Source organism: Anolis carolinensis, chromosome 4 (assembly GCF_035594765.1).
Source record: "Anolis carolinensis isolate JA03-04 chromosome 4, rAnoCar3.1.pri, whole genome shotgun sequence".
In the NCBI taxonomy this organism is placed as follows: Eukaryota; Metazoa; Chordata; class Lepidosauria; order Squamata; family Dactyloidae; genus Anolis; species Anolis carolinensis.
The window spans coordinates 101,447,440-101,455,452 of NC_085844.1; positions in this window are offsets into that span (position 1 = coordinate 101,447,440).

Below are 8,013 nucleotides of genomic sequence, written 5' to 3' on the forward strand. Positions count from 1 at the left end.
TAGTACTTGTCCAAATGCTCAGGTTAAATTTTCTCAGTGGAAGACAGGACGTAGAAAGGACTGTCTGTAAATCTGCACATAGAAAGGACTCTGGCTGCAAGTGAAATCTAAGCATTTTCAGGATTTTTAGTCACATGCCTCAAAAAACAAAAACCAGTAGTTATACTGAAAACTCAATAGGCATGGTGCCATCAAAGAAAAGATATAATTTGGTATAGCTTTCAATCTGGCCTTCAATAATTGAGGCCCCTACACACAGATGTATAAAATCCACATTGAACCGGATTATATCACAATGTGGACTCAGATAATCCAGTTCAAAGCAGATATTGTGGATTATCTGCCTTGATATTCTGGGTTATATGGCTGTGTGGAAGGGCCCTAAAACAGCAAGACCGATGCCAGGATCAATGTATATGCAAAACGACAGGGCAGTAGATAAAGAACAACACTCAAAAATGGGAATTTTGGACAAGAAAAATCAGGACCAGCTAATCACCTCCCAAGAAAGGATTCCCCCAGGCAGGAAGCAGCCAAGCTTTGGATCTGCAAGGCTATTCAATAGTAATCAAGGTGATTAATTATAACATTCACTGTTTGGACACCAGTCAAAACATATATGAAACAAGAAAAAATTAAAATAATCTAAAAATAAGGAAGACATTTGAGAATTTAACTTATATGTAGATGATAAACAAAAAGGGAGGTACGAGATACAGAAGAGCAGACTATAAAGAAATCTAAGAAACCCTGATGGAAGAGAATAGAGGTCAACAAACCATTTCTTTTTTCTTTTTCCTCTTTATTTTATCGATAACTCCAACCTATCCCACTTTCCTGTACCCTATCATATCACCTACCATACCCTACCCACCAATAAATATGATTTTTTTTTAAAAAAAAATGCTAATCGAGGTGATCAATTGTGTCTCAAACAGACAAAAGTTATTTCTCCCATGCTGGACATTCCACAGATACATAAACCCCACTTGACTAGTTTCCAGCAAACCTCACAAGCTCTGATGATGCCTGCCATAGATGTGGATGAAACGTCAGGAGAGAAAGCTTCTGGAACATGGCCATACAGCCCGGAAAACTCACAGCAACCCATCATGTGTTCGGCTCATAAATTAAATGACAGACAGCATAGGCCTGACAGACTGTACAAGCCTCCTGACAGGGCCGTAGCCAGAAAAAAATTCGGAGGGGTTTTTGAAAATTGGGGGGGGGGGTTGAACCCCTGAACACCCCCCCCCCCAGCTACAGACCTGTCAATATCTGCTTGAGATAGTGCCTAGAGGGACTCTTAATTTTTTGCGTCTCATAGACTTAGCATGGGGATTTGGTTAACCAGTTAAAATTCATGAGTAAACCAGGCTTCTTATTTAACCTGAAAAATTTCGGGGGTGGTTTGAACCCCTACCCCCCCCCCCGCTTCCAGCTACATGCCTGCCTCGTGATACAGGTTGCTATATACTTTATATATAGCCTATAGGACGAAAACAACATAGTGTCAGAATTGATGGTATTTCCAGATATATTCCAAGAAGGATTTATCCAAGAATTATGGGAGTGGAGCTCACCATTGGAAGCTCACACGGTGTTTGGGGGAAAACATGGCAGATGCCATAAAGCAAACATGAAGATAATGTAGATAATGGTCATTCCTTTTCAAGTCGGTTGAAGGAGAGTTATTTCCTGTGAAATTATAGCTCAGCTATATTGCCAACTATGCCAGTTAAAGTTTTTATGCAGTCTTTGTAGCAGCACCAGTTCTTCGTACAAGGCAAACCAGTCTTTAGGGACAAGTAGCCAGATGTAGGTATCTGTCACAAACAAGGAGGGATATAGCAGTGGCAGAATCAGGTGACAGACATCTCTTTTAGCTTCATACATCTAGACACATTGAGATCTAGAAAAAGGTCTCAAGCACTATCCTAAGGGAATGTCACATCTTCCTCAACATCGTCGTGACACTTCTTTTGATGCTTTCCTGATGTTTTTTGACAAAACATGCCATTAAAGCACCCATGTTAAGCAGACATTAGCCTGAAGATGTTGGGACTACGAACGCTTTTTGCTGAAACAGACCTCATAAACTGACATTGTCAATTTGTTTTATGGTTCCCCCCACGTTCTGCATGACATTAACACTCGGTAGAAGCTGCCAAGAGGAAATGGCACGCCTTAGCCACTCAGCCTTTTTGAATTATAAATATATCAGTTCCTTTTTTCAAGTGAGACTGAGCTCATCCCCAAGGAATGTGGCTCTTCTGCCTGATCCAATACTGCCCTCAAGAGGCATTTCCTCACGCCTTTACCATTTGGAATTTAAATCATTTCCATCAATTCAGATGCTTCTGGAAAGGCTTGTTTGGCCATGAATGTCATTAACGGATGCAGCTAGTAAGCGGAGAGGAAACATCCCACTCTTTTATGGCAAAGTAAATGAAAAGCTTCTGCATTTTTGTGATTCATCCTAAATGTGAAGCTGCCTTGGCTGATTTTATGTCAGGGTTTTTATGTCTAGATTCTTCTATACAGTATCTTGCACTAGGTCTATATGACTCCGCAAACTGACACTTCTCAGGGCACTGGATTTGTCTTCTTATACGGATCCTGACACTGTGCCAGTAGTGTCTTTTAGAAGAAACTGAAATCTTTAAAAAGCTCCCATGTGCTACAATCCCAGGCATGCCTACCCATAAGTACGTTCTTTTAATGTTTGATGGGAACTATCCCTAAGTGTGTTTCATATTTTCTAAGCCTGATAAACAACTCTACAATCACCTCCTTCCTGGCCTTCGCTTGTCAACTCTCTGTCCTCCAAACTTTCTCCAAAACTACTGCCCAAACAATTAACTCTTCCATAGATCCATCTAACTGTTTTCCCTAGTGGTGGCTGGTTGTTTCCATGTGAATGGGGCAGTGAATGGATCCTGTGTATCATGTGGGTGCTCCAGAGTCCATGGACCCCAGAGCCATTTCATTTTGCCCATATAGGTGAGCATTTATTCAGAGAAGGTTTGTCTTTGGCTTCCCCTGATGTTGAGAGAGTGTGACTTGTCCAAGGTCACCCAGTGGGTTTCTATGTTTGAGCAGGGACTCAGAACTTGGTCCCAAGAATCAGAGTCCAACGGTCAGACAACTACATCATGCTGGCTTTAATTATGACTCTATGGCAGGCATGGGCAAACCTTTTTGCCTTGGGACCACATTGTGGGCCTGACTAAGATGGCTGGGCCAGGAGAGAAAGGACCTGTGAGAGGGCGGGGTTGGGGAGGGGCATGGCAGGGTTCGGGTCATCCTCAGATTGTCCTCCTGGCATAAGGATCAGGCTTCTCACTCCATCCTTATGCCGGGAGGAAAATGAGACATGAAGCAACTGCCCCAATCTTCCTCTCCGATCCTCCTCCCCCAAATCTTCAGGCTGTCCTCTCAGCATTATGCCAGGAGGAAGGAGAGACAGATGACAGCCAAGAGTTCTCTGGAAGGCTCTTAGCCACTGTGTGCCTTCCTCAGGCCGTTCTTGTTCCAGGAGGAGGGTGAGACATGCTGTGACTGCGAGCTCTCCAGAGGGCTCTCGGCTGCTGCGTACCTTCCTCCTGTCCTTTCTTCATTAGGATGTGGCAAGCCACCGTGTTCTTATGCTGAGAAGACGGAAAATGAGAAGGGCCTGAGGTAAACGCCCAGGGGGCCGCATCTGGCCTCCGGGCCTTAGTTTGCCCATACCTGCTCTATGGCCACCCTATCGTTGGGTTTTCTTGGCACTATTTGTTCACAGGAGGTTTGCTATTGCTCTGGGTAAGAAGCTGAAAAATCTTTGTGCAGAGGGAATCATTTTGTTTCTCCTCCCAGTTGGAGGACACAGCCTAGGAAGGGAGATAAAAATATGAAGATCTATACAAAAATGAAGAAGGCTCAACAGAAGTGGTAGTAGAATACATAAAATCACAAAAGCTTCCAACCCTTCCTGAAGAAGAGCAGGAACATCTAAATGCATCAATAACAGTACAGGAAATTGATGAAGCAATTCAGAATTTAAAGACCGATAAATCCCCGGGCCCAGATGGCTATACAGCAACATACTACAAGATGATGAAAGATGAAATAACACCGATACTACAAAAAATAATGAACTCAGTACTGGAAATAAATCAAAGACATGGAAGGAGGCCAGCATTATTCTAATCCCCAAAGAAAATCAAGATGAAAAACAGGTTCAAAATTACAGACCAATCTCATTGCTAAACATAGACTATAAAATATTTACTTCAATACTGGCAAACAGATTAAAATCAACATTGACTAATTGGATCAAAGCAGATCAAGCAGGCTTTCTACCTGGAAGGCAAATTAAAGATAACACAAGAATAATCTTGAATATAATTGAACACATTCAAAACACAAAACTTAAAAAGGGGGCACTTTTATTATTGGATGCTGAAAAGGCCTTTGACCGACTAAATTGGAATTTCATCATTGAATTATTAAAGAACCTAAGATATGGGGGAAAATTCATTAACAGAATACAAGCCATATACACAGAACAAAGAGCCAAAATTAAAATTAATGGAGATATGTGTCAGCTCACCACAGCCGCTCCTGAATGAACACACGAGACTCTCTGTGATATCACCAGAAACTTTACTGCAGGAAACATAAACATCCGAAAAGCCAAGAATGGGAGACTCCGGCTAACCATCCTTTATATACCCTCCCCCTCATTTGAAAAGTCTCTTCCCGCTCAGTAAAACCCCGCGCAAATTCCCCGCCAAGTCCAGCAGCCGTTTCTTCTCCGAGTCCTGAGACGCAGGTGTCTTATCAATGTCAGTGACCCTGAAACTCAGAGCCACATACAGGCTCTAGTAGCAGGGTTCTGACATGGCGTCCTCCTCCCCTTCGTCCTGGAAGGAAAAGATTAAACACAACTATTGTTCTCCGCTGTCCAGAGTTCCTTTATACTTTTTTAACAGGCTGCAATGGAATACCGGGTGTACCTTCCCTAGGTCCTTGGGTAGCCTCAGCTCATAGGTCACTTCGTTTATTCTTTTCGCTACCCTGAACGGCCCTATATAGCGTGGAGCCAATTTCTTAGATGGGAACCCCAATTTCAGGTTTTTTGTGCTCAGCCAAACCAGATCTCCTTCGCCCAATTTGTCCCCCTCTCGGCGCCTACGATCTGCAAAGAGCTTGTACTTCTTTTGTGTTTCCCTCAATGCCTCCACCACGGTCTGCCACCCTTGCTTAATTTTGGCCGGCCATTCCTTGTCGGTCTGGCCCTCTCCTTCCTTCCACTCGGGTAGCCTGGGGAAAGGTGCCACCTCCTGTCCGTATACTATTTCGAATGGGGCACGACCTGTGGCCGAATGTACGGCCCCGTTAAAAGCCATCTCAGCAAACGGAAGAAGGTCCGCCCAATCGTCCTGTCTATAATTGGTGTACATCCTCAAGAATTGGCACAGTGTCTGTTGGGTACGTTCGACCCCCCCGTTGGTCGCGGGATGAAAAGCCGAGCTCAGATTCCTTTCCGCTCCTAACAGCTGTAAGAATTTTCCCCAAAATTTTGCAGTGAATTGGACTCCCCGGTCGCTAATTATTTTGTCGGGGCACCCATGTAGGCGATATACATGCTTCACATACAAATCAGCGAGCTTTTCAGCCGAGGGGAGTTTTGGCAGGGCCACAAAGTGTGCCTGTTTTGAGAATAGGTCCAATATTGTCCAAATGTATCTGTGGCCTCTGCTGGGGGGTAGTTCGCCTACAAAATCCATTGCCACGCATTCCCATGGCCTCATGGGCTCCACCACCTTCTGCAATAGCCCCTGGGGCTTCCCAGGTGGTGTCTTGCCCTCTGCACATAATTCACACTGCGTGACGTACCCCCTGGCGTCTTTCCTCATTCCGGGCCACCAGCATTGTTTGGCCAACAGTTTAATAGTCCTGGTGGGGCCTAGATGACCTGCACCCTTGTTATCGTGGCATTTCCTTAACATTTCTTGTCTTAAACATTCAGGAATATACAATTTCTTATTAACAAACACCAAATCCCCACACAGTTCTCCCTGTTCTTTGTTCGTTTGTAACCATTTGTCCATTCCATATGCTCGCTTCAACTCTTCCTCCCATATTTCTCCTCCCCCCGTGGAAATCGCAGTGCGTTTGTTTTCTTTGGCTGCTTGTGCTCGAGTCAGTACTGCCAGGCCCCATTGCTTATCTAGGAAAAGGCTCCCCTCAGATTCCTGAATTCCTCCCCCGTGCTGAGGCATCCGAGAGAGAGCGTCAGCGAGTATGTTGTGTTTCCCCTGGAAGAACTTGAGTCTGAAATCAAAACGGCTGAAATATTGGGCCCATCTAATCTGCTTCGCTGATAGTTTACGAGGGGATCTCAGATACTGTAAATTTCTATGATCAGTCCACACCTCAAACGGTGTTCCACTTCCTTCCAGAAAGTGTCTCCAGCACTCTAGTGCTTTCAGAATCGCTAAGGCTTCTCTCTCTCAAATCGGCCAGTTTTTTTCTGTCTTGCTAAACTTTTTCGACAGATAGCCACATGGCTTCAGGTTCCCCCCCTCGTCTTTCTGCAGCAGAACTGCCCCATATGCCCGGTCTGACGCATCGCAATGTAGTACAAAGGCCTTAGACATATCAGGGTGCTGTAGGACAGGCTCCTCGGTAAAACGCTTTTTTAGGGCTTCGAAAGCTTCCTGGCATTCTATTGTCCAGGTCAGTTTGGCCCCTGGGGCCTTCACTTTGGCTGTTTCTCCCCTGCCTTTAGTCTTTAACAAATCCGTTAATGGCAAAGTGAGGCGCGCAAAGTCCTTGATAAATGTTCTATAGAAGTTTGCGAACCCCAGGAAGGATTGCAGCTGCTTCCGTGTTCTGGGGGCTTCCCACCCCCTTACGTCTTCCACCTTCGCAGGGTCCATCGCCACTCCCTGGGAGGAAATCCTATACCCCAGAAAGTCTATCTGGTCTTTATTGAACTCGCACTTGGCAAGCTTCGCATACAGCTTCGCTTCCCTCAACTTTTGTAGGACTTCCCTGACTAGTTCTACGTGTTGCTCCTTGGTCCGAGACATTATCAATATGTCATCTAAAAAAATAAAGACTCCCTTGTACAATAATGGATGCAACACTTCGTTGATTAATTGCATGAACGCGGCCCCTCCCCCGCATAAACCGAATGGGAGCACACAATAATTGAATAATCCGAAGGCGCAGGAGAAGGCCGTCTTCCACCTGTCCTCTGGTTTGATCTGCAATTTATGGTAAGCCTCAATTAAATCCAATTTAGTGAATATCTGTCCCTCCGATAACTGGGCGATCAAGTCCTTCACTAAGGGTAGAGGGTATTTATTTACAGTACTGATTGCATTCAGGCCCCTGTAGTCAATGCAGAGCCTCAGCGTTTGGTCCTTTTTCCTCCTAAACAACACAGGTGCCCCTAAAGGGGAGTTCGAAGGTTCTATGAAACCTCTCGCTAGGTTTTTATCAATGTACTTTCTCAGTTCCTCCTTTTCCCTAGCCGACATCGGGTATATCTTTGCCTTGGGAAGCTCTGCTCCTATTTTCACTTCAACTCTCCGCTTCGGTGGGAAATTGTCTGCTTCCTTCTCGTCAAACACGTCCACAAAATCCCGATACTCTGGGGGTAATTTATCTGCCAGTTCTGCTATTCTGATAGAGTCTTCCTCCCCCCTTTTCCCCGGCTCCCTCTCAACTTCCTGGCTCCCTTCTTCCAAACTCATCCCGAAAATCATGCTCTTATCCTCTCAGTTGATTTGCGGGTTGGCCTGCCCCAGCCACGGCATGCCTAGTATAACATTATAGCTGGCTATTTGTGATATCACAAATGACACCTTTCCTTCCCAACTCCCTATCTTACACTTTACATCTTCGGCACTGTACCTAGCTAACGATCCTGATGCTGTGGATCCGTCCAACTGCGAAAATGCTATTGGGGATTCTAGGTTCGTCCTTTCGCATCCTAATCCCTCGGCTAATTCAGGG